At 38.9% G+C, this 23,349-nt stretch overlaps 1 protein-coding gene across 3 annotated transcripts in view; it reads right to left on the reverse strand.

Annotated features, from left to right (window-relative positions):
- Nucleotides 1–23,349, reverse strand: part of SLC10A7 (solute carrier family 10 member 7) — a 288,157-nt gene that overhangs the window by 200,390 nt on the left and 64,418 nt on the right. The gene's annotated exons all lie outside the window — the stretch shown is intronic.

The raw sequence follows: 23,349 nt of genomic DNA on the forward strand, positions 1-23,349 counted from the left end.
CAGGACAAGAGTTACATGGGACAGGCAGGCACAGAGGAGTGATTTCTCCAGGTATGGAAACAATTCCCCAATCAAAAGACATCCTGCGCCATGAAACATGGGTTGGACTAGAAAGCCAATGAGGACCTATCCAATTCAAAAATTCTGTGATCCACCCACAGTACTGCAACTTCTTCCTAATCATCCCAATTCAGCACCTTTATTTTAAATATAAACAACCTCCCTCCCTCCCTAAGGCCTATCTACAAGGAACTTCTCCATCAGAAAAAGGAGATTCCGAAGAGGAAGGGAAGACTCACCCTCCCTACTTTGAGCCCTTCAAAAGTTCCCTGAACTGTCGCATCCATATTAGTCTTCTCATTTTTCATGGGTTCATTTTTGGCCAATCATTCTATTTCTACCTTCGTCTTTTATCTTATTCCTGGAACGCCCTCTCTACCTCACTAAATTGTCTCCTTTCTATTAAATCTTGAGACTTGATGTAGCTGCTCTTACAGTTTTTTTCAAAGTCCTTCTGAAATATGGCAACTGAGAAAGCTTATGTGAGATGAAGCTAAGAGAGACATGGGGTCCAAATCATCCTGGTGTCCTTCATTCTCAGGCTATGCCACAAATATGGGGGTCATTTCAAGGCCTCCTATTTTAGAAAGGCCATCAATAAGTTGAAAAAAATTCAAAGGAGGGCAATGAAGAAGGAAAAGGCTTCAAGTTTATGAATTACATATTATTACATTATGAATTTGAATTACATATGAATTACACAGAATAGAGATAAGAGTGCTGGGCTTGGAGTCAGGAAGACAAGATCAAATCTAGCCTCAGATACTTAGTTGTGTGATTTTGGGCAAGTCACTTAAGCTGTGCCTGCTTTTGTTTTCTCTTCTCTAAACCTAGGATAATAATAGCACCTACCTCCCAAGGCCATTGTGAGGATATTTGTAAAGCATTTAGTACAGTGTTTGGAACACTATATAAGTGTTATTTATATAGTACTACATAAATGTTACTTATAATTATTTATTTACATTTATATTATCTATATATTATATAAATATGATATATTTATAATTCTTTTTGGTGGTAGTGTTTTAGTAGTAGTTGCAATTGTAATAGTGGGGGTGGTAGTGATGTAGAACTAGATAAAGGAAATTGGGGAGCTTAGACTAAAGAAGAGAAGCTTCAAGGGAACATAATTACTATTCAAGTACCTAAAGGGTTATTATATGGAAAAGAAAACCATTTCTTCCCTCTGACTGGCCAGAAGGGCAGACCCAGGAGCAGTAGGAGGCCCTTTACAAAGGTATATGCTGATCTGACATGAGGGAAGGTTTTCTAACAACTAGCCGGCGCCCCAAAATGAAGCCAATTGCCTTAGAAATGGGTCTGTTGGTCTTGTGAGATATGTTGGGGGCAGGGAGGGAGGGGGCTCATTCATACCCTCCCTATTCTAGTCTAGTGCATCTCCTGGCAGTTCCTCATACACGATTCCACTTCCTGCCCCCAAGCTTTTGTGAAGAGTCCCCAATGGCCAGACCGGCCTCTCTCCCTGCCACCAGAAGGAATTCTTAACTCCTTCAAACCTCAGATGGGTGCCATCTTCTAACAGAAAAAAAATAAATCTTTATGATCCTTCTTGATCGAAGAGTCTCCTCTCTTGCTTGAAATTTCTCAGTATAGCCCTTTCAATATGTTTCCTCTTTACTTGCCTGGGATCACGCTGAATCTCCACAGGAGAATGTGAGCGTCTTGAGGACAGAGGCCTGCCTAATTTGTTTTTGGTCTTTGTCTTCTCGGGCCCTAGTAAACAGTGGATGTTTAATAAATGCTTGTTGAAATAAACTGAAATATCCTAGCAGAACAAAGATGAAAGAAGTCAACCTAAAAAGTCTCATGAGAAAAAATGCACTTATGCTTCTTCTGCAAGGACTTTAATAGCCCGGGGGGTGGGGGGAGGATGTGTTCAAAGGCTTGTTGTAAGGCCAGCTTAGCTAAAACAGAGGGTTCAAGCTGAGGCTTAGTGGAAAACCCAATTCAATTCGATGAATTGGAAACCTGCTACATGCAAGATTGTGGTAGGCATGGAAATCAAGACACAAAGACCAAAAAATGCCACATTTCCAACACTCAAAAAGGATAGGAAGTGGTAAATATGATCAATAAAAAAAATGTGTCTAGACAAAGTACTATCATAAAATTAAGCAGAAAAAAAATCACTTTGAACCAGATGAGAACATTCCATCAGGCAGAGCAGGTAGAGGAAGTACAGATTGGGGCAAGGAAGAGGGCATAGAGAGAGCAGGAAAGTCCAAGAATCAAGCTTGCCAGAACTTCCGTAAATAGGAAGTAATATAAAATAAGCCTGTGAGGAAAGCTGTATAAAATTGTGGGACACCTAAAACAGCAGACTTGGGAGTTTGTAGTTGGTCTTAAGGCTGGGTTTCTTAATGAGGAGGCCTATGAACTATTTCTAAAATAACTTTAATTCTATGTAATTGGTTTCTTCTGTAATCCTATGTATTTTATTTTAGGCATTTAAAAACACTGTTCTGAGAAGGGGTTATACCACAGGCTTTGCCAGACTGCCAAAGGGGTCCATGATCAAAAGCAGTTAAGAGTCCATCATCTAAGGGCTAGCCAAAGGATTTCTGAGCTGGGAAGTAACGTGGTCAGACCTGTCCATCAGAAATACTCTTGTGGCAGTTTCTTGAAAGATGGACTGCTCTCTAAGAATTTACAATCGAATGGGAGAGGTAAAAGGGACCTCAGGTTATCTAACAACCCTTTCATTTTTTTCAAATGAGAAAAGAGACCATACAGGCGATAGGACTTGTCTGAGTCCCAGAGATGTTTAAGTGGCAGAGTCAGAACCTGAAGGAAGGGGTTCTCATTCTAAACCCAAAATTCGAATCCCCCTCTACCAAGTGGCCTCTATTCAATCTACTCTCCTCTCTCACCCCCCTCCCCAACTTAGGCTCTACTTGCTTCATCACAACCTTCTCTTTTTCATGCCAAATTAGATCGGGCATCTCCAGAGGAGAGAAAACAAAAATGCTACATATTTTATCCTCATTCTTTGTCTAAATGCACCAGGAGACACCATACACTATTATACTTAATACCCTGTAATTTAGAGCTTCCAAAACAATGGGTTCATGGAGTTTACACACTTGGAACTCAAAAATACTAAGGTTAATACTTGTCAGTCAACAACATTTATGAAATGCCCACTCTGCTCAGAGAGTGGAGACAAAGGGAGTAAAAGGCAGCGTCCCAGCTCAAGAGGAATTTACAGTATAATTAAGAAGACAGTAAACATAACACATACATGCAGAGAATTATTACTTTTTTTCTAAATAAGATTCCCTATAAAACATATCTGAGCACAGATGGAAAGAAGTTCCACTGAATATAACAGTCCCCAAAATTACAGAGAGGAAAAAATACCCCTTTGGACCATCTGGCCTGAGTTTGAAGGTAGGCAGGGGGAAGAATATGAGAGCAGGATTCCATCCTGGAAAAAATCCTTAAGTCTTCAGGGATTCCCAGTGTGAGCTCTCTGCCATCCAAGACTCTCACAAGTTAAGAGCTTCATGTTTTTATATAGTTAAATCCACATTCAAGATTGGTTAGTCAATCAATAAACATTTATTCTGAACAGGATGATTTCAGAAAGAACTAGAAAGACCTATGTGAACTGATGCAGAGTAAAATGAGCAGAACCAGGAAAACATTGTACACAGTAACTGTAATATTATGGGATGATTAACTGTGATAGACTTTGCTACTAACAGCAATGATTCAGGGCAATTCTGAGGACTTAGGAAAGAACTGGTGGTATATAAATGCAGATGAAAAGATATTATTTATCATTTGTTTATTTGGGTATATGATTTGGGGTTTGGGTTTTATAAGATTATTCACTTACAGGTAATTTGGAACTATGCCCAAAGGGTGTTAAAAGACTGCCTGCCTTTGATCCAGCCATACCATCACTGGATCTATACCCCAAAGAGATAATAAGGAAAAAGACTTGTACAAAATATTTATAGTCGCCTCTTTGTTGTGGCAAAAAAAATTGGAAAATGAGGGCATGCCCTTTGATTGGGGAATGGATGAACAAACTGTGGTATATGTTGGTGATGGAATACTGTTGTGCAAAAGGGAATAATAAAGTGGAAGAATTCCATGGAGACTGGAACAACCTCCAGGAATTGATGCAGAGCAGAAGGGCAGAACCAGGAGAACATTGTAAACAGAGACGGATACACTGTGGTACAGTCGAATGTAATGGACTTCTCTACTAGCAGCAATGCAATGATCCAGGACATTTCTGAGGGACTTGTGAGAAAGAACACTATCCACATCCAGAGGAAGAACTGTGGGAGTAGAAAAGCAAAAGAAAAACAACTGCCTCATCATATGGTTTGATGGGGATCTGATTGGGGATGTAGACTCTAAATGATCACCCCAGTGCAAATATTAATAATATGGAAATAGGCCTTGATCAATGACACATGTAAAACCATTCGCAACGGGAAGGGAGTGGGAGGAAGGGAGGGAAAGAACATGATTCATGTAACCGTGGAAAAATATTCTAAATTCATTATTAAATAAATACACTTAAATACTTAAAAAAAGATTATTCACTTGCAAAAATGAATGATATGGAAATATGTTTTCAGTGATAATACATGTATAACCCAGATTGAACTGCTTGTCAACTCCATGACGGGGGAGGGGAAAAGGAAGGAAGACAATATGGATCATATAACTTTGGAAAACTTATGTGGAAATTTGTCATAAAAATAAAATAAAGTTAAGTATTTAAAAAATAAACATTTATTAAGCACCTATTGCATGCCAGGCACCATAATACTGTGGGTTTTAAAAATATTATGGCCGGGGGACTTTATTTCCCAGCATTCTTTAATCTTCCCGGGGTTCCCTTGTCTTGCATCCCTGTGTTGTGCCCTGGTGTGGGTTTGGTTATAAATTTGCTGAAACTCACGCTGTGGGGCTTTTTTTGCTTTGGCTCAAGTGCAGCAGGCTTGTGGGTCTCTGGCTCTTTGGTCTGCTCACTCAGCTGAAGGAACCCCTTTTCTCTCTCATTTTGTTGTTATTCAATCCTACAAATTTACATTCTTAAGTATTAATTAATTTTTAATCTTATAATACAAGCTCAAGATCAATGAACAAGAAATTCAAACTGTTTCCAGTTTAATCCCCAAGACATTAACTTATAAGTTATGAGTTATTGAATAACCTGGTGTCAGTAAGACCAGAGTTCAAAACCAACCCCTGTATACTTACTAGCTGTGTGACTCTGAACAAGTCTCTTATTCTCTCCTTGACTCGGTTTCCTCACTTGCAAAATAGGGACAATAATAACACCTATGTTCCAGAGCTGGTGTGAGGAACAAATGAGATATCTGTAAAGGGCTTACTTAGCACAGTGCCTGGCACATGGCAGGTGCTCAATAAATGCTTTGTCGCCTTCCTGCACGAGACTCAATTTCAAAGGAGAAGACTTGATTGCCCTGCTACAGAGAGAAGAAAGAATATGAAGAGCCATAATAAGATAAATGAAAACACTGAAAAGCAGTGGAACTCTCATTAATCACAATTACCAATCAGGTTCCTAGAAAGGAAACAGAAGATTAAACCCCCTTCTTTCCCTCAATAGAGACATAGGGGATATGGTGCAGCATTGTACACCATGTGCCAGGCTGTTGGCTTTAACTATTATTCTTTGCAACAAGAATGGGTTTAATTGGTGATAGGGGGAACACATATGGATATTTAGCAATAATGATGGTATTTTTAAAAAGGCATGAACAAAAATTTTAAAAGACATTTTTTTTTAAATTGCTTCTACACAGGTTAATTTCCTTTTAATCATTCCAAAGTACCTTGTGCAAAGCGTTATAAAATGCAAAAAAAAAAAATTAATGCATTCACTAAAGGTAGAGAAATATAAGCTACAAGTATTTCATAATTAAGAGTTCTTCCCCCAATTATAATCAAATAACTTAAAGTGGTAGAGACAACATGGGGTAATAGAAAAAGCAGTGGATTTGGGGTTCAGAGGATCTGAGTTCTAATTTTATCTCATCCACTGAATACTTGTATGAACTCAGGCAAGTCACTTCCTCTTTCTTTTGGGGTGTGAAACTAGGTGGACCTTTTCTGGCTCTACATCCTAAAAATCTTACCAATTAAAAAAAAAAAACAAAACAGAATATAGAATACTCCCTTTGCTCAGTAATAAATACCTCAATTACACAAACATTTAAATTTACCTACTTAATGACTTCTTTTGTTACCTAAAAAATCCCACAATAACTTCAGCTTGAGTTGAATGAACCAGTAAAATATGCAGGGTGTTCAACTGTATTCAATTATTATCGATCCATGTCACAGAAAATTAAGCATACAAGACATCTATTCAAAGTAAGCTTAGGGTCCATACTCAAATTTAAAGGGAACAATGATCTTGCTTTTCTTGATTGAGTCCACTACTGAGAGAACCAAAACCTTAAAAACAGTAAAAAGCAAGTTTTTTATTTAAAAAAAACTATTATGGAAATGGTGTGGATTCTTCACCAAAAAACAGAAAGGAATGTTGTAGAATTGTTACAAGGGTTTCGTGTGCTTCAAGAAATATTAATTTGGGGGTATGGGCCAATAAATGGACACAAACCCTCCAATGCCCACTTTCATTTCTTTGTTTTAAAAAATACTTCAAGAACTCTCCAAGATTTGTATTTTCATTTCATATTCAATCCTTAGCAGCTGGCTGCTTTTTCACTAATATGCCACATTTTCTTTAGAGCATGGCCTATTTCTACAGATCTGCTTATTGACAACTGTGGAAAAAAAGGTATTTAATATCCTTAATCATCTTAGGGTGAACTGGAAGAGAATGGGACAGGAGAGTGTTGTTCTTAACTATTCATCTCAATTCGGGCAAGAAAAAAACATATATTCCAGTTACTGGTTCTGGGTGCCAAATTGAATCAGGTGTCCTCTCCTCTTAAGAAAATTAAGTTGCTTTTGTGCAAGAGTGTTTTAATGAGAACAGAGCTGGCCGACAGTGATAAATGGGAATGACACCAAAGAGAGCATGTAAGCAGGACAATATGTGCATGTTTCCACCTCATAGCCTATTTTTCACTGACTATTCTGAATGACTTCGCTGTTTCTTAAGGGGCCTATTAATCTCAAATTTAGTTATTACACAACGTTTATTTGAACATATATTCTGTGGATGATGACAGTTAATAAAGGAAATCTTTCACAAGCTGTATTTTTACATATCGTTCCAGCTACAGCTCCAAGTCATTCTCTTGCATTGATGGAATAACCTACTGTGTGGTGTGGCTTGAAAAAAGGAACATATATTCAGATTATTTTCTAAGCATGCAGGGACTCTTAAATAATTCTTAAAATGCACACCCCACCTCCACAAAAAAAAGAAAAAACACTGCAACAAAATGGCTCACATCAATGAACATCTTACCTATTCAGCCAAAATCATTTATTGTACAAGCTAGCCCTTCCAAGACAAGCTAAATAGATGCCTTTTAACACTTCCAACCATCTTTTAGAGGTTTGATACCTACAGTGGTTCTAGATGTTGCATACAAAAAAGGCATTTTCTCACAATCCAACTGTAAAGAAAGATTGATTTTTGTTGAAGTTTGAAAAGAATCAGGTTACAGCAATTTGGATTTTCTCTTCTGAACATTTCATATTATCATATATTATTAATATAAATCATTAATATAAAACAGTTGTTTCTCTATTTCTGATAAATACCCAAGTCCATTTTTGTGATAGCAATTTCAATCCATCCCATTCTCTTCCCTCACACATCCTCAACCTTAATTCAGGGCTTCATCAACTCTCTACTAGGCAACTACAACTCATAATTTGTCTCCCTTCTTCTATACTGTCCCCCTCCAATGACTAAAAAGAGGGGCTAACTCCTAAAACTGACACTGGAAAGCCCTGTGTAGCACAGGTCCCACTTACTATTTTTTTTTTTGCAACAATACCCTTTCACACATATTTCCCAGCAAACTAAGCTGCTCCGAGTTTCACATACACAACCTCTGGGTACTGACACCTTCTACCAGAAGTCACGGGCATAACTTTAAATATAGAAGTGTCCATTTCTCCTTGTAACCGTGGCGCCCATCCCCTACCCCAGAAGAATTTGTCCTCTGAGGGCAGGGACACTGCAGTTTTGCCCTTGCACCAGCAGTGCCTAGCCCAGTGTAACCAACACAGGTAATCCTCAAACCTGGGATGGCAGTCTTCGGTTCTCCAGTGTCTGCCTGTAGGACTCTTGTCCAGATTTTCCCACATGACAATCGTGGAGGGGTCAGGAAGGAGTATGTGCATCTCTTTCTTTTGATGCCATGAGGAAACCAATGGACCGTGTGGGCTGTTCACCGTTTATCCCTCCCCTTTGATAGATATACACATAAAATCACACTTTCTTTTCACTCAATTATACCTCGGATGACATTCCTTACTTCCCCTATGAAACTTTCTAAGCCTTCCACATGGGTGAACATAAAAAAAGTCTGTTGATTTGAATTAAGCAAATCCTGAAAGTTTAGAAAACAGCTTCGATAACTGTGGTTATTGGCTGTTTGTTTTAATAAATGGGCCTGGGATCTACATTGGTTGTTTTTTAGTTTTCCAGCTAAAAGCCTGCCTTAGGTTCTAGGAAAGCTCCAGAAGGCCAACAATCTCAGTAACTCAAACCACATGACAATGAATGTTGGCGGGAAAATACCTCCAATCTAATCTAGAGGATTAGGCCTCGCTCATCCTTTCCTGGCTTCCCCAAATATCATTTTGGCACTGTCCTATTTCACGTCTTTCAGCAATTATTTCTCTCTTAGAAGTAGAAGCGCTTCAACAGGCCAGCTTTATCCTTTGGAAGTTTGTCTGGCCATGCAGCACACAGTCCTTCCCCATCCTGCCAGCTGGCCACATCTGCTGCGGCCACAGGCGCAGCTTCACGAAAGAACCTCGCCACAGCCTGCATTCACGCAGCGTCGGCAAAGCCCGACACTGGATTTGGCCAGCCTCCTTGGGAGGACCGAGGTCATCTGCAGGCAGCCATGAGGCAGGGGAGGCGAAGAGCCCTCTGAGCTTGGATCTGGAGCCCACATTGGTCCTATGGAGTGGGGGAATCTCTTCTAAGCAGATTTCCAGTAGGAAGGACCCCAGGTCTTCTCCCACAGTGTCCCTCCTATGTGTCCTTTATGTTGTGTCCAGCTCCTCTAGACACGTTCTGAAGCCCTTAGCCATGTCCTACTCCAGCTCATTTGATAATCAAGTCCACAAAAGCATTTGGGGTAAAGTGACCTGTCCAGGGTCATATAGCTACTAAGGATCTGAGGCCATATTTGAACTCAAGTCCAAGGTGAAGCAGAAAAAACTAGATGTCTGACTAGAAATGGAAAAATATTTGTTTTTGTGTTAAAAATAGGGCTCCTGGGTTTAATAGGTACCCCTGGGTGCAGAGTCAAGTTAAACTATTTGCAGCTACTGACTTAAATGTTACACAGGAAAAGAAAGTCTAGTTCTTAATACCTAATGGATAAAGGGCCAGCTTTGGCATCAGGAAGCTTTGGGATATAAGTCCTGCCTCTGAATTGTAACCAGCCGTCTAAACCTTGGCATCAAGAGGGCACAACAAATAGAAAGCCGGGCCTGAAGTCCAGACAGCCTGAGTTCCTAACCATGTGACCCTGGGCAAGTCACTTCACCTCTGTCTGCCTGGTGTCATTTAAGCTTTTAGTTAGCCCAGGGAATTCTCTAAGACTGTAGGTTACAGAGACATTATTGATCTGTTTAGTCAGAGGACCTTTCCCCATATAGAGAAAGGAGTCCCCAAACAGAGGAAATTAGAAGCCCAGAAATAAAATTTTTTATCTAAAAAATTATTTGTAGTTCAAAAATGGGATTCTTCAATGACTAGGTGGCCTCAGACCATAACGCACAATCCATTAAAAAAAAAAATAGGAATGAGAACCAAACACATTTCCAAATCAGCAGCTGCTACTTAACATTCTTTTAAAATGCCTTTTTTCTTCAATTTCTTTTTTTTTTTAGACCCTTACCTTCCACCTTCCATCTTAGAATCAATGCTATGTTTTGATTCTAAGGCAGAAGAGTGGTAAGGGCTAGGCAATGGGGTGAAGTGACCTGCCCAGGGTCACCCAGCTAGGAAGTATCTGAGGCTGGATTTGAAACCAGGACCTCCATCTCTAGGCCTGGCTCTCTATCCACTGAGTGACCCAGCTGCCCCCTCTTCAATTTCTTAATAGGGGTCATCACGTACAGGAAGTATTCCACTAATTTTTAATTGAAACTGCACTTAAAGCCAACACATAACCTACACAACAGATCTATCTTGTCTATTCATGAGGGCTTCTGCTGGGAGTCACTCTCCAAACGAGAAGAGGGAGCACAGCGGATAGCCTCTGCTGAAACATTCCCTATCTGCCACAAGCCTGTGTAGGAGGGGAGCCGCTCGCTCACACAGTGCTACTTAGCCATCCATTAGGTCTGCGAGCTCAGAGCGTCTTAGGAGAGTCCTGGATCAATGCCCCAGCAAGAACTCTCTCATCAGCTTTTCATTAACAGTAAAAATAGCTTTCCTGTCCTCTTCTGGGAAATAACTTGGAATAGAATCACGGAACTTACACGGACCTCAGCGATCATCTCCTCCAGCCCTCTGCTTCCGAGAAAGCTTAAACCTAAAGCGTTCAGGTGCCTGCCTATGGGATGCTTCAGGAGCAGAGAGAATGGCTCAGGAGGCTGCCCCAAGGGCCAAGTCATCTACCTCAGCAGCGTCAAACTCCAAAGGAAACAGGGCCGCTCACTGCCCCTTCCCTCGCTGTAAGAAAGAGTGGGTCAATGGCATCTACCTTAGCTTTCCGTTCTGAAGCCTCCCTTTCGAATGGCTGGAGAGTGGCTTCCTCCCTTGGAGGAGACGACCTCTGACATGTCTTCCTATTTTAAAATCCTCTGAATGCTAATCCAAAATATTAGATCGCATTTTCCTCATTAGTAAAATGAGAAGTTCAAGGAGAAGGGGAGGCTCAAGAGGAAGAGGGAGGAAAAAAAATAGATTTTTACTTATGACACATTGTTGCATCAATAAGAATTTGTTAACATGGAGGAACTAAACTGTAACAAAATGTTGAAGTTTTTTGTATGGATGGGTTTTTTTAGGTTTCTAAGGGGATTTCATTTATTCCTCTGCTTTGGGGAAAAAGTGAGAGCTACTTAAAACCAAAAAATTACTGAGGATAGACATTCAATAGGAAAGTTTAAGTCTTAGCAATATTTTGGCAACTGTTCTGCCTGGCTTTTCTTTTTTTTTTTAAACCTACCTCCTGTCTTAGTATCAATTCTAAGTGTATTAGCATTAATAGTATTCATTCCAAGTGTTCATTCTTAGTGTTAATTCTAAGAGTGGCAAGGGCTAGGCAACTGGATTTAAGTGACTTACCCAAGGTCACACAGCTAGGATGTGTCAGAGGCCAGACTTGAATGCAAGACCTCCCAACTCCAGGCCTGGAGCTCTATTCACTGGGCCACCTAGCTAGACCCTGACTGACTTTTCAAAAATTATTCTTTACCTAGATTCCTGGATAAGCAGTGTGGTATAGGGAAGAAAGCTAGCCTTGGAATAAGGAAAATATGGATTCAAGTTAGTCAACTAGAATTTAAGCCCCTACTTACTCTGTGCCCCAACCCTCTACTGAACCTTAGTTAGACAAAGAAAGGCAAAAGCCAGTCCTTTCTCTCAAGGAATGCCATCAAGTGGACCAGACAACTGGCTGACAATGATGCACAAACCGGATATAGACAGGATAAATTGGAAATAACCAGTGGGGTAGGCCCTGGCACAGGAGTCAGGAAAGATGTCCTGAAGATGGTCAGACTCTTTGGGACATGAAGGAGGTCAGTGAGAGCAGAGGCAGACAGGAAGAGGGAGAGCCTTGGAGGCATGGAGGAAGCCCAGAGAGCCAGTGGATGATGCACCAGTGGCAGCCCTGCCTCTGACACATCCTGGCAGCTTGGCTCCTGGTGCCCCCAGGCTAAGTCCTAAGATTACAGACTAATTACCAGCTGCTTGAGGAGGGGAAGCTTCCAGACCAGGAAGTCCTCCCACAGATGAAGACGGAGATGTCACACAACACACAGAAGATATGTAAATTCACACAGCATAAATTTCTTTCTTCTTCATTAAAAAGTTTTAACAAAGTCTGAAATAGTATTTCTAAAAGACAGTCATGAATACATATGAAATTGGAGCTATTTTTAATCAAAGTCACCTACAAAATTAGGGTAGAGCCACAGTACCACAAGAAAAATCCTCAGTGGATTTGGAGGCAAATGGCCTGGGTCCAAATAAGTCCCCACCCCCCTTCCCCACCATGATGTCCAAATCATGCCGGCTGTGCTCTGGATAGCAGACTCCTCCCCTCCAACTCGACACAAGTTCTAACGGATGAGCTTCTTCTGCCTTGTGTTGCCCAGAACTAGTCTGGGCACCAAGCTGTGCATGCCCCTTTCTAGCTCTCTTTTATGAGTTGTCCCCATTAGAATGCAAGCTCCGGGGGGGGGGGGGGGGGGGGCAACTACCTTTCCTGCTTTTATTTACATCCATAATCCTTAGTCAGTACCTGGCACACAGTAAACACTCATAATTAATAATTATTATCATTTACATAATTCTTTAAGGTTTTCAGAATGCTTTTTCTCCCATAAATGCTTGCTCTATCATCTATCTATCTACCTACCTACCTATCTGTCCTCCATGCAGTCATCCATCTTCCTATCTCTATCCTCTATGCATCTATCCATCTATCTGTCTGACTATCTGTCTCTACATCCCCCTCTCTATTTATCTATCTGTGTCTCTATCCATCATCTATCTGTCTCTAGTGTCTATTATCCATCTATCCACCTCTGTTCATCCATCCATCCATTCTCCTGTCTCTATCCTTTATGCATCCATCTATCTATCCATCTACGTATCTCTAAACTCTATGCATCCACCCACCCATCCATCCATTCATCCTCTATGCATCTCTCTATCTATCCATCTACCTATCTATAGCCTCTATCCATCTGTTCATCCATCATCTACCTCTTCTCTCTCTACCCTCTATGCATGCATATATCTGTCTCTATCTATCCATCTACTTACCTACATACCTCTATCCTCCATTCATATATCCACCTATATATCAAACTACTTAATTTTTCTTTTCCTTCTTCCATCCTTCCCTCCCATTCTCCCTGCCTTCCTTATCAGTTAATCAAATCTCATTTAAGGAAGCTGAATATCTGAGAAAGTTAAATGACTTGTTCCAAATCACATACATACCAAATGGCAGAGTTAGGACTCAAAATCAATTTCTCTGGCTCTAGCCCAGGGTCCTTACCATCACGGGTCTCTAAGCATTTATTAAAAGCTTATGATGTGGTAGATTCTATTCTAGCATCTGAGGATAGAAAGACAAAAATAAAATACTCTCTGCTCTTTAGGAACTTAGAGTCTAGCTGGAACAGAGACATTTACATATACAAATCCATGCAAACTGAACACACACAAAAGAGATAAAAGGTAATTTGGAAGAAGGGAGACACTAGAAGGTGAAGGGATCTGGAAAGACTTGATGTGGGAGTAAGTACTTGAATTGATTCTTCAAAAAAAAAAAAACTCTTACTTTCCATCTTAAGAATCAGTACTGTATATTGATTCCAAGGCAGAAGAGCGGTAAGGGCTAGACAATGGGGGTTAAGTGACTTGCCCAGGGTCACCCAGCTAGGAAGTGCCTGAGACCAGATTTGAACCCAGGACCTCTGTTTCTAGGCCTGGCTTTCAATCCACTGAGCCACTGAGCTGCCCCCTTGAATTGATTCTTGATGGAAGCTAGGGCTTCTAAGAGACCCTGTCCTACCATCATTAATTAAAATCATGACAATCCCTTCCTGATTTGTAGATGAATTAAATCAGAGAAAAGAAGTAAGGCAACATGATCAAGAAATGTGATGATATCTTGTTATCAGAGTCTCACTGCTTCACATCCTCCTAAAAACTGAATTCTTCTGTCTAATTTACTTACTAAGCATCATTCTCTCCATTAAGTAAATACAGTTTTTAGGCGATGTGTCTATATACACAGACAAAACAAAAACATGGAATGTGCATTTTGCAAATGCATGTTAAAAACCTCTCAAAAAGGAGGAAATCTGGGCAAAGAGGAAGGAGGCATGAGAAACACCTCAAGTTTTATTTTTTATTTTAAGTCTTTGGAAAATGTTTAAGTTAGTTCTCTTTGTGATGGAGAACAGACTTGCTCAGTGGGTCAAGGAACAGCTGTATCACCACAACTAATGGGCTGCCAAGAGATGATTTAATAAAGGGGCCCAGCTGAACAATGGTATATAAGTAACTCTGCCAATCTGAGGCTTCCTTCTGGTCAAACATTTTATATCTATAAGTGACTTTCTCTAAAAAAAATTACCTGAGAAGATGGTCTCAGAAGGATACAGTGTAATAACAGCCTCCCAAACACACTCTTATTTAAGTTCAAATTCTCAGAGATGTTAAGCTGTGATAAAAAACACTTAAAGGTCTTGTCCCCAAACCCTTCTGGAGACACATCATCTATAACATGATTAGAGGTCTAGTTAAACAATACATTCAGCAGCTCCAAAGTGTATTATTTTTCCATTCAAGTAGAACAAGGGAATAAAACATCTTTTTTTCAAATGCTGCCCTTTGGATCCTATTCCAAAATCTATGCCATTTTGTTTGGGGGGGGGGGTAGTGCTGAAATAAAGGATTATATCAATTACTGTCATTTTTGTGATCACTAGCTTTATAAGTGTGGACCAACCTGCATTTAAGGTATCTAAGTAAAAGGAAAAATAGCATGTAGTTCATTGTGCATTAAATGCCTGAAATATAAGATATAGTAAGGGGAAATGAGATATTATACAACAAATGAGATATATATCTCCCCAGGTTGTAGGGAATGAAGTGTTAAAATGCTATGGTGTTCAAGGAAATTCAAACCAATTCAACAAATATTTATTCAATTCCTACTGTGTCTAAGGAGTGGTTCTAGGATTTGGGATATAACCACAAAATGAAAAGCAGTCCTTGTATTCAGAGAGCTTATATTATGCTGGAGGAAGATGATGCATGCACAATAATGAAATTCAAAGTATATAGAAAAAATCATGCTGTTGTTTAATCATTTTTCAGTCACATTTGACTCTACATAACCCCACTTGGGGTTTTCTTGGAAAAGATACTGGAGTGGTTTGTCATTTCCTTTTCCAGTTCATTTTACACATAAGGAAACTGAGGTTTTATTAATTACAATTATTATTAAATAATACCTAGAAAAACTTATGAGCATGAGTTTCACTGCTTTATATAGGTTCAATGTCACTCTAGCAGAAAGAAAAACATTCAGTATTTTGATAGGGCTGAGATTTCTCAATGAAGTAGACAGTTCTTACCTCTCCAGTCCTCATTCTGTGAACTAGAGAACCTAGTCTCCAGGCCCAATGCTATCACTATGTATGGAGTTTTGTTTTGTTTTGGTTTTCCCAGCTGAGTTCATGGACACCATGAAATCTATCCATGGAGCCCTTGAGTGTCTTAAGATCCCTAGAACCAAATGCTCTCTAAGGTCTCTTCTATCTTTAAGTCTATAATCCTATAATCTAATTCACATTTTAACTAGAATTCTCCACAGAATGCACCTTGTAGTCAGGAGTGGATGAAGAAAAGAAAAGAAACAAAACATTTCCTTGGTTTAAAAAAAATCCAAGAAATCAGGTTCTATTTTTAAAACAGTGGTGTCAAACTCAAATAGAAATAGGAACTACTAAACATATGCAAGGATTCTTCTTGACCAAATATGGACTTAAAAAACTGCATACTGTTGGGAGATATGAATGTAATAGAATACTACTAGGGTGTAAGAAATGATGAAGGGTGGCTTGGTGGATTGAGAATCAGGTCCAGAGATGGGAGGTCCTGGGTTCAAATCAGGCCTGAGACATTTCCTAGCTGTGTGACCCTGGGCAATGGGTAACCCCCATTGCCTAGCCCTTTCTACTCTTCTGCCTTGGAGCCAATACCCAGTATTGATTTTAGGATGGAAGGTAAGGGTTTAAAAAAAAAAAGAAAGAAAGAAAGATGGTTTCAGAAAAATCTGGGAAGACCTATATGAATGGATACAAAGTGAAGTGAGCAGAACCAGGAGAATAATTAATATTAATAGCAATATTGTAAAGTTAATCAACTTTGAAAGATCAATACAATGATTCACCACAATTCAAAAGGACTCATGATGAAATATGCTATCCTCCTCCAAAAGAGGACTAATGTACTGGAGTGCATATTGAACAATATTTTTTCTTTCTTTTTCAGGGGAGGGGTGTGTGGCAAAGTGGACATTTGTTTTGCATAATGTTACATATTTATAATCTTTTTTTTTGTTTTTGCTATCTTTTCATTGAATGGGGGAAGGGATAGGAGAAGGGAGAGAATTTGGAAGTGAAAAAAAATTTGTCTCTGATATTATAGAACAGAAAAAGAAAAAAGCAACATAACATCCATATTCTATTGTATTTTTATTTATTTTGCTAAATATTACTCAATAATATCTTTAATCCAGTTGATGAGGCAGCACCATCTCTTGGTTGCACACTTGCCACCTCTGCTCAGAAACATAGTTGGGTCTTTTGAGTGTTCCTTTTCATGAACTCCCCATAACATACTAAGAATGGGATTATTCTTTATTTGTAAACTTTAAGGTACTATGTAAATGCCATTTATTATCATTAATATTAATAACAACATAAATATAGTGAAAGACTCATAGAATTAAAAAATTATCTGCTTAAATGTAAACCATCTACTCCCTATGAATCAATTCTTTGCATAGACAGTGGGCTTTAGAGGTAGAAAATAGACTACTGTCAGATCTGACTGATGTATCAGTATGTTTTGGTGAATAGCTTTTTTTTCTTTGTTACAAGGGATAGCCCTCTAGGTGGGGGTGGGGATAGTGGGAGGGACATTAGAAATAAAGATGATATGAAAACAAATGTTGTCAATACAAAGATTTAAGATACATGTGTATACAACATACGCAATGTACACAAAAATGTATACACACAAAAACTGTCTTCTAAAAAAACTCAGACTGCCACATATATAAAACATCTTACTATACTATAAATTTGAAAATGTCTCAAGAAATAATCAAGGATATTTAAATTTCATCTTAACCATCAATTATACTGAATTCATGACCCAGATTGTCAGTATAATTTAAAATTTTTGAAGAGGTTTAAATTAAGCTATAATTCTCTGTTTGGCTTTTAACCTGTCTCTTCTCCTCCCTTAATCTTTTTCCTCATCCTTCTGGCCTTAAAATCACACTAGCTTTATAGCTTTTCTATAAAATTTATTCCCTTAACTACTCCTTACATCTATTTTCTAATCCCCAACTCGCTTAATTAAATTCAACGTAAATTTAAATTGCAATTAACATCTTTTGAGGGATTACATGTTCTAATCACAATTATGCAATGAATATTTGAAATACATACGTTTTGTTATATTATCTGAAATGCAAATTGTGGTCCAAAAAAAAAGATGTTTAATAAAAAACGTATACTACTGAAGACTTCATTATGCAACTCAAGGGACTGAAAATAAGATTTGATTTTTTTTTTTTTGGAGGCTGGAAAAAATAAAAACTCCAAAGAAATGGCTTGTACCATTTGATGACAGCACCATAATTGAAACTTTTCCTTTAAAGGCTTTTTTTTTAGACTGCTGATCTACTTGCTCAGGTGGTCTTAAACAAAAACCATTTCCAAAAACTCCACAAGGTCTAAAGACAAATTCTGTCTTACTGACACAGGTATGGCAGGCAGACTGATCAAAGGTAAAAGCAGTAACTTGATTTTTCTCCCTTCAGTATACATGTTTCTCTTCTGCATCTACAGTTAAAAGTTTGTAAGGGGAAATGCATCAAGTTAGTGTCCAAGATGAAATGCAAGCAGAAAATTCTGGCATGCACATGACTGATCCTCTCTTCAGGATCATAGATCTAAAGCTGGATGAGACTTTAGAGGTTCTCTAGTCCAATTCCCCCATTTTGCAAATAAGGAAAGTGAAGCCCACAGAGATCAAATAGCCCACTTCAGCTCACAGTATTATTAAAGGTACTAATGGCAGAGCTAAGACTCAAACTTGGGGCAGATGCCATTCATTCCACAACTGGCTAATATCATGTTTACTAAGGCAGGGGGAGGGGGAGCCTCACACATAACGATAATGCTGCTGTGCCACTATAACCTAAAATAGCCATTAAACATCCAGGGAAGGTGCAAAGTTAAGGTAAACTAGATAGTTGCTGAAGATATACACTTGGAAGTAGAAGCGAGGTAAGGAAATAAGACATAAGTAATACTCAAGAGAGGAGATGCAGTGGATAGGGTGTGGGGCCAGAAATGAGGAAGACTTATCTTCCTGAGTTCAAATCTGGCCTCACACACAAGCTAAGTGACCCCAGACAAGTCCCTTAACCCTGCTTGCCTCAGTTTCCTCATCTATAAAATTAGTTGAAGAAGGAAATGGAAAACCACTTCAGTCTCTCCAAGAAAACCCAAACAAGGTCACAAAGAGTCAGACATGACTCACTGACAACAGAATACTCGAGATAAAAAGTGATGCTACAGAAAGAGTACTGGATTTGAATTCAAAAGAATTGGATGCCGACCCTTCCATGTACTTAATTACTGCCTCTTTGTCCCACATGAGTCACTGAACTCCTCTGTGTCTCGGTTTCCTCCTCTGTAAAATGAGGTTGTTTCAGAGAATTTTCTAGTTCTCTTCCAAATCTAAATGGCTGGTCCTAGGACTTGCTCCTATGCTGTGGCTATTCCCTCCAACAACTCAATGATCACGCCTGCCCAGCTCTCATCCAGGGCCCCCCATGAACATGTCACAGCATGAAACCCTAAACTAGGTGAAAGGAAACAGGGCATCCAAGGAAGAACACCGGGTTGTCTAGATCCAGGCAAAATACAAACAGCCGATCTTCCAAGTTCTAATGGGGGAAAATTGCCCCAATGTACAATGCAGCTTTCAATGACAGCCTGAGAACTGAGATTTCTATTGCCCTTACAGAAGAACTGTGCTCTATGGAGCATTTCTAAGAGACACAATTCAGAAAGAAGGATGGAATCCAGGCAGTAACAAGCCAAATTCAGACTGGGCCCTTTCCCTGCTGTCACTCTATAATAAGGCAGGTAGGAGGTGCAGTGCAGAGAGTGCTGGGCCTGGAATCAGGAAGACTCCTCTTCCCATGCTCAAACCTGGCCTCAGACACTTGTTAGTGTGTAAGCTTAAAAATTAATATACAATAACTCCAAGTGTCATGTTTAATAAGATTTATTAATAATAACTAAAATTAAAAGCTAGAGTAAAAAGGGAGCTAACTTAGCCGTGGTTTTGAGAGAAGAGAGCGAGAGGAGTTACCCACAACTATATACAATATGCAAGCACACAAGGTGGGGAAGAAAGAGGAAAGGGATGCTGCGAGATGTAGTTCAAAGGCACAAAATTTCCATTTATACAAGTGGTATAACCCTTTGCAAGTCACTGAACCCTGTTTGCCTCAGTTTCCTCTTCCATAAAATGAGCCAGAGAAGGAAATGGCAAACCACTCCAGTATCTTTGCCAAGACCTTGGTGGGGTCCCAAAGAGTCTGACACCACTGAACAACATTTATCTTTCTTCTGAAAAGACTCATTTCTTAAATACCACATCACCCATTATTAGAAGTAAGACTCAGAATGTTAAACTAACCATTTAGAAGCATGTCCCACCATTATGAGAGTTCAGTGACATAGGATCCCATCTGTCTAGCCTCTTCCAGGGGAAGTCCTACTCCAAGGAGGGAAAATCTCTGGGGGCAGAAGTTCCACATGGTATGAGCATCAGTCTGGACTTCCACCAAATGATTCACCTATCCACAAAGAGCTTGACCAGGAAATCCCCCCCCCCCCCACTGGGAAATCAAGCACCACTGAAGAAGCCATCGTCAGAAAGTATTACTCTCCTAAATAACAAGTTCAAGTTGTTTCTTAAAGCCTCTATTTTAAGAGAGAAAAAGAGGAGTTTAAATATATGGACTTTTTTAACTAACCAGCAAATACAAATATCTTTTTTTATGTTACTATAAAATACAGTGTAAGACATGAATGCAGATTCTGAAAGAGTAATGAAGGTTTTGAAAAATACCCTGCTGTCAGCACTGTACACAGGTACCCATGCATTATAGCACCTTAGTTTAAAATAAATCAACCTAAATGCCTGCTTTGGTAAGCACTTCAGCAGGCCTTCTGCTGGGGTTGGGAAAGTCTGCAGTCCAAGAAATTAATTAAGAAATGAACAGTTTACAGAGCCCAGTGAAGAGACTTGGAGGCCAGCTTTCCTCCTAAACTTTCTCCCTTCTACCTCTAGTAAAAATCTTCCTCCAGACTTCCTTCTGTATTTGCATATCTGTGCAGTCTTATTCTTTTTTTTCCAAACCCCTTTGCCCTTTCAATCATGAAGCATATTACTCCACTGTCAGTGCAAAGCAGGCCCTAACAACAGGGAACCCAGCTGGGATAGGAAGAGGGCAGGAGGCTCATGCATTAACATAATAATCCAACTGTGTTCCCATAGGCCCTTAGGGCAGACAGCATATTAGGTAGGCCTCCTGTGCAGACCCTAGTGGAAGCTGCCTTATCACCTGCCTATCAACCGGTGGCAGATAGAGGCGGCTCGATAGCAGCAGCTCCTGCCAAGCTGTGGTGCCCAATTACCTTCCTACAAAAGACAGAAATCCATTTCTCTATGTCTGTTTAATGTACTCAATGCGTTTCCTTATTTATGATTCAAATCTACGTCTCTGCATCGTTTCCAAGGGATTGACTTATTGCCTTTTAACTTCTGAAAGTCGAGCTTGTCTGAAGGCCATAGGAGGAAGGCGGCAATAGGCATTCCAAACACTGAAAAACACTGGTGGGTCAGGCTAATGGTTTGGGCAGCCGGTTTTCGGGAGGTATCTCAATCAATAAGAGGGTAAGGGAAGTGGCTATCACTATTTCCTCTAGGGAGGAAGAAAAAAGAGAGAGAAGGGAGAAAAAAATCCCACATGGGTAGTTTCTTAAAATCTGATTTTTATTCTAACCTAAATAAATCCAGTTTTAAGGGGCTTTCCCACATGGAGCACATGCTTTTGTGCACACTGGTTTGGAAGCTGGGTGAATCATTACCATTGACTAAAAGAGGAAATAAAAGATAAAACAATGCCACTTTCACACCACTACTGGCCTTCACTTAATACTTCTCCCATGACCCTTCAGAAATACTGACTTCTTTTTTGATGACAAGATCTGACCATAGGATAAGTATCTTCCCCCTTTCCCTTTTTCCTTTGCTCTCACTGTTGTCTGGTCTCTATTAGATTCAATTTCAATACTGTTCAGTTATGAGAGCCTCTGATTTACTATATCTGTGTCTCCACTGCCTGACCCCTGCCTCACCGCAAGCCACTGTTCATACCTAATAAGGCAAAGATAAGAGAATCAGCCTTCTAAAAGGTTTTATTTACTACACATTACACAAAACCTATAAAACACTAATAGGAAGCATTTTGAAATCAAATTCAGCTCGCCAAATTACACATACTCAATAGTCATATACTCCCTAGTCCATATCCCCTTAAAAAGAGGGTTCATTCATATGAAGAAGGCACATAATGGACAATTTAGTCCAATAAAATAAAGGCTTTTAGAACTACACAACACTAGGCTCTTTTAAAAGCATGTGTGAGTCGCCAATTATTAAGGAAACCGTTTCAACTGCTCATATACTCCCAAAAAATGACTCTCTAGAAGCAAGTTATGTCTTGGTTTTGTACATATTTTAATAAAAAATGAATCCTTTGGTCTAGCAAAAAATGCATTTATCTAACATTTCCATGAATATTAAATGCTAGAGTACTAACATTATTATTTAAGGAAACCAATCTAATACATTTTATGTGCATTCAAATAATTAGGTAAAAAGTAAGTAACAAGGCTATATCCAACAAATAACACAGATTTTCCCCATTAGAGTTACTCTTGTTGGCTTAGCAATAACTACTTTGGCACACTCCATCAACAGATGAGACAAACAACTAGGTTGTAACACATCAGTTCTTTGGGTAACTACCAAACATACAAGACAGAGGATAGATACCCCCATCATGGTGGAATTTGCCTACTATAACCTTTACCAAGCAATCTGGGGAAAATATAAAAAGAACAGAAAAAACCATAATAATTTGTCTTCTTCTGTGGGTTAAGTCTAGGCTATTTAATGGTTTCTGAAAAATATACTATATCACATTACACATTGATGGAACTGTAAATACAAAATATTAAACTCAATTATAAATATTAATGCTCATATGTGTGTTAAACAGCAAAATTATAATCCCCTTTCTGACCTTTTGGGGATTCCAAATCTCTTTATAAATAAATTCTCATGATTTGACAAAACATAATGCATCTTCTGGGTCATTAAAAACTGAAATTTGATTTTTGATTTAAAAACTACCATACTCACTAGCCATTTGGTGGCAGGGGAGAATATATATATATATATATATATATATATATATATATATATGTATATATATATATATATATATATATAGTCACCTAGACTGTTATAATTCTTGAAAGGCATAAACTTACACTCTAGTGTAAACAAAAGAATAGGGAAATAAAATGGAAATCTAAGCATTCCCTTTGCTCTGGGCTTTAACTATTTCCATTCCAAGCTCAGTTACTCCAACCAGGATAATGGGACTTATGTAGGTTGGTCTAAAAGACTCCTTATCTAATCTTGGATTTCAGGTCTAAGGCATTAATTGATTTAATTAAGATATTTACTCCATTTGATGAGTTTTTAAAATACCACCACAGAAACAAAACACTAAATTGAGATGAAATAATCCCCATTTTTCAAAAAATGGAAATATATTTTTAAAAACAAAAAAAAATCTCATTTTTTTTTGTTTGAGCACAGTTGATGGGTTTTGAAACATCTTTTTTTTTACAAGTTTTATATATAAATATATATGAGGACTATTTATATACCATTCTAAGACTTGCAAAGTATTTCACATAGGTCAACTCATTTGCACCTCACAACCCAGAGAAGTA

The sequence above is a fragment of the Monodelphis domestica genome, chromosome 6 (assembly GCF_027887165.1).
Source record: "Monodelphis domestica isolate mMonDom1 chromosome 6, mMonDom1.pri, whole genome shotgun sequence".
NCBI classification, from domain to species: Eukaryota; Metazoa; Chordata; class Mammalia; order Didelphimorphia; family Didelphidae; genus Monodelphis; species Monodelphis domestica.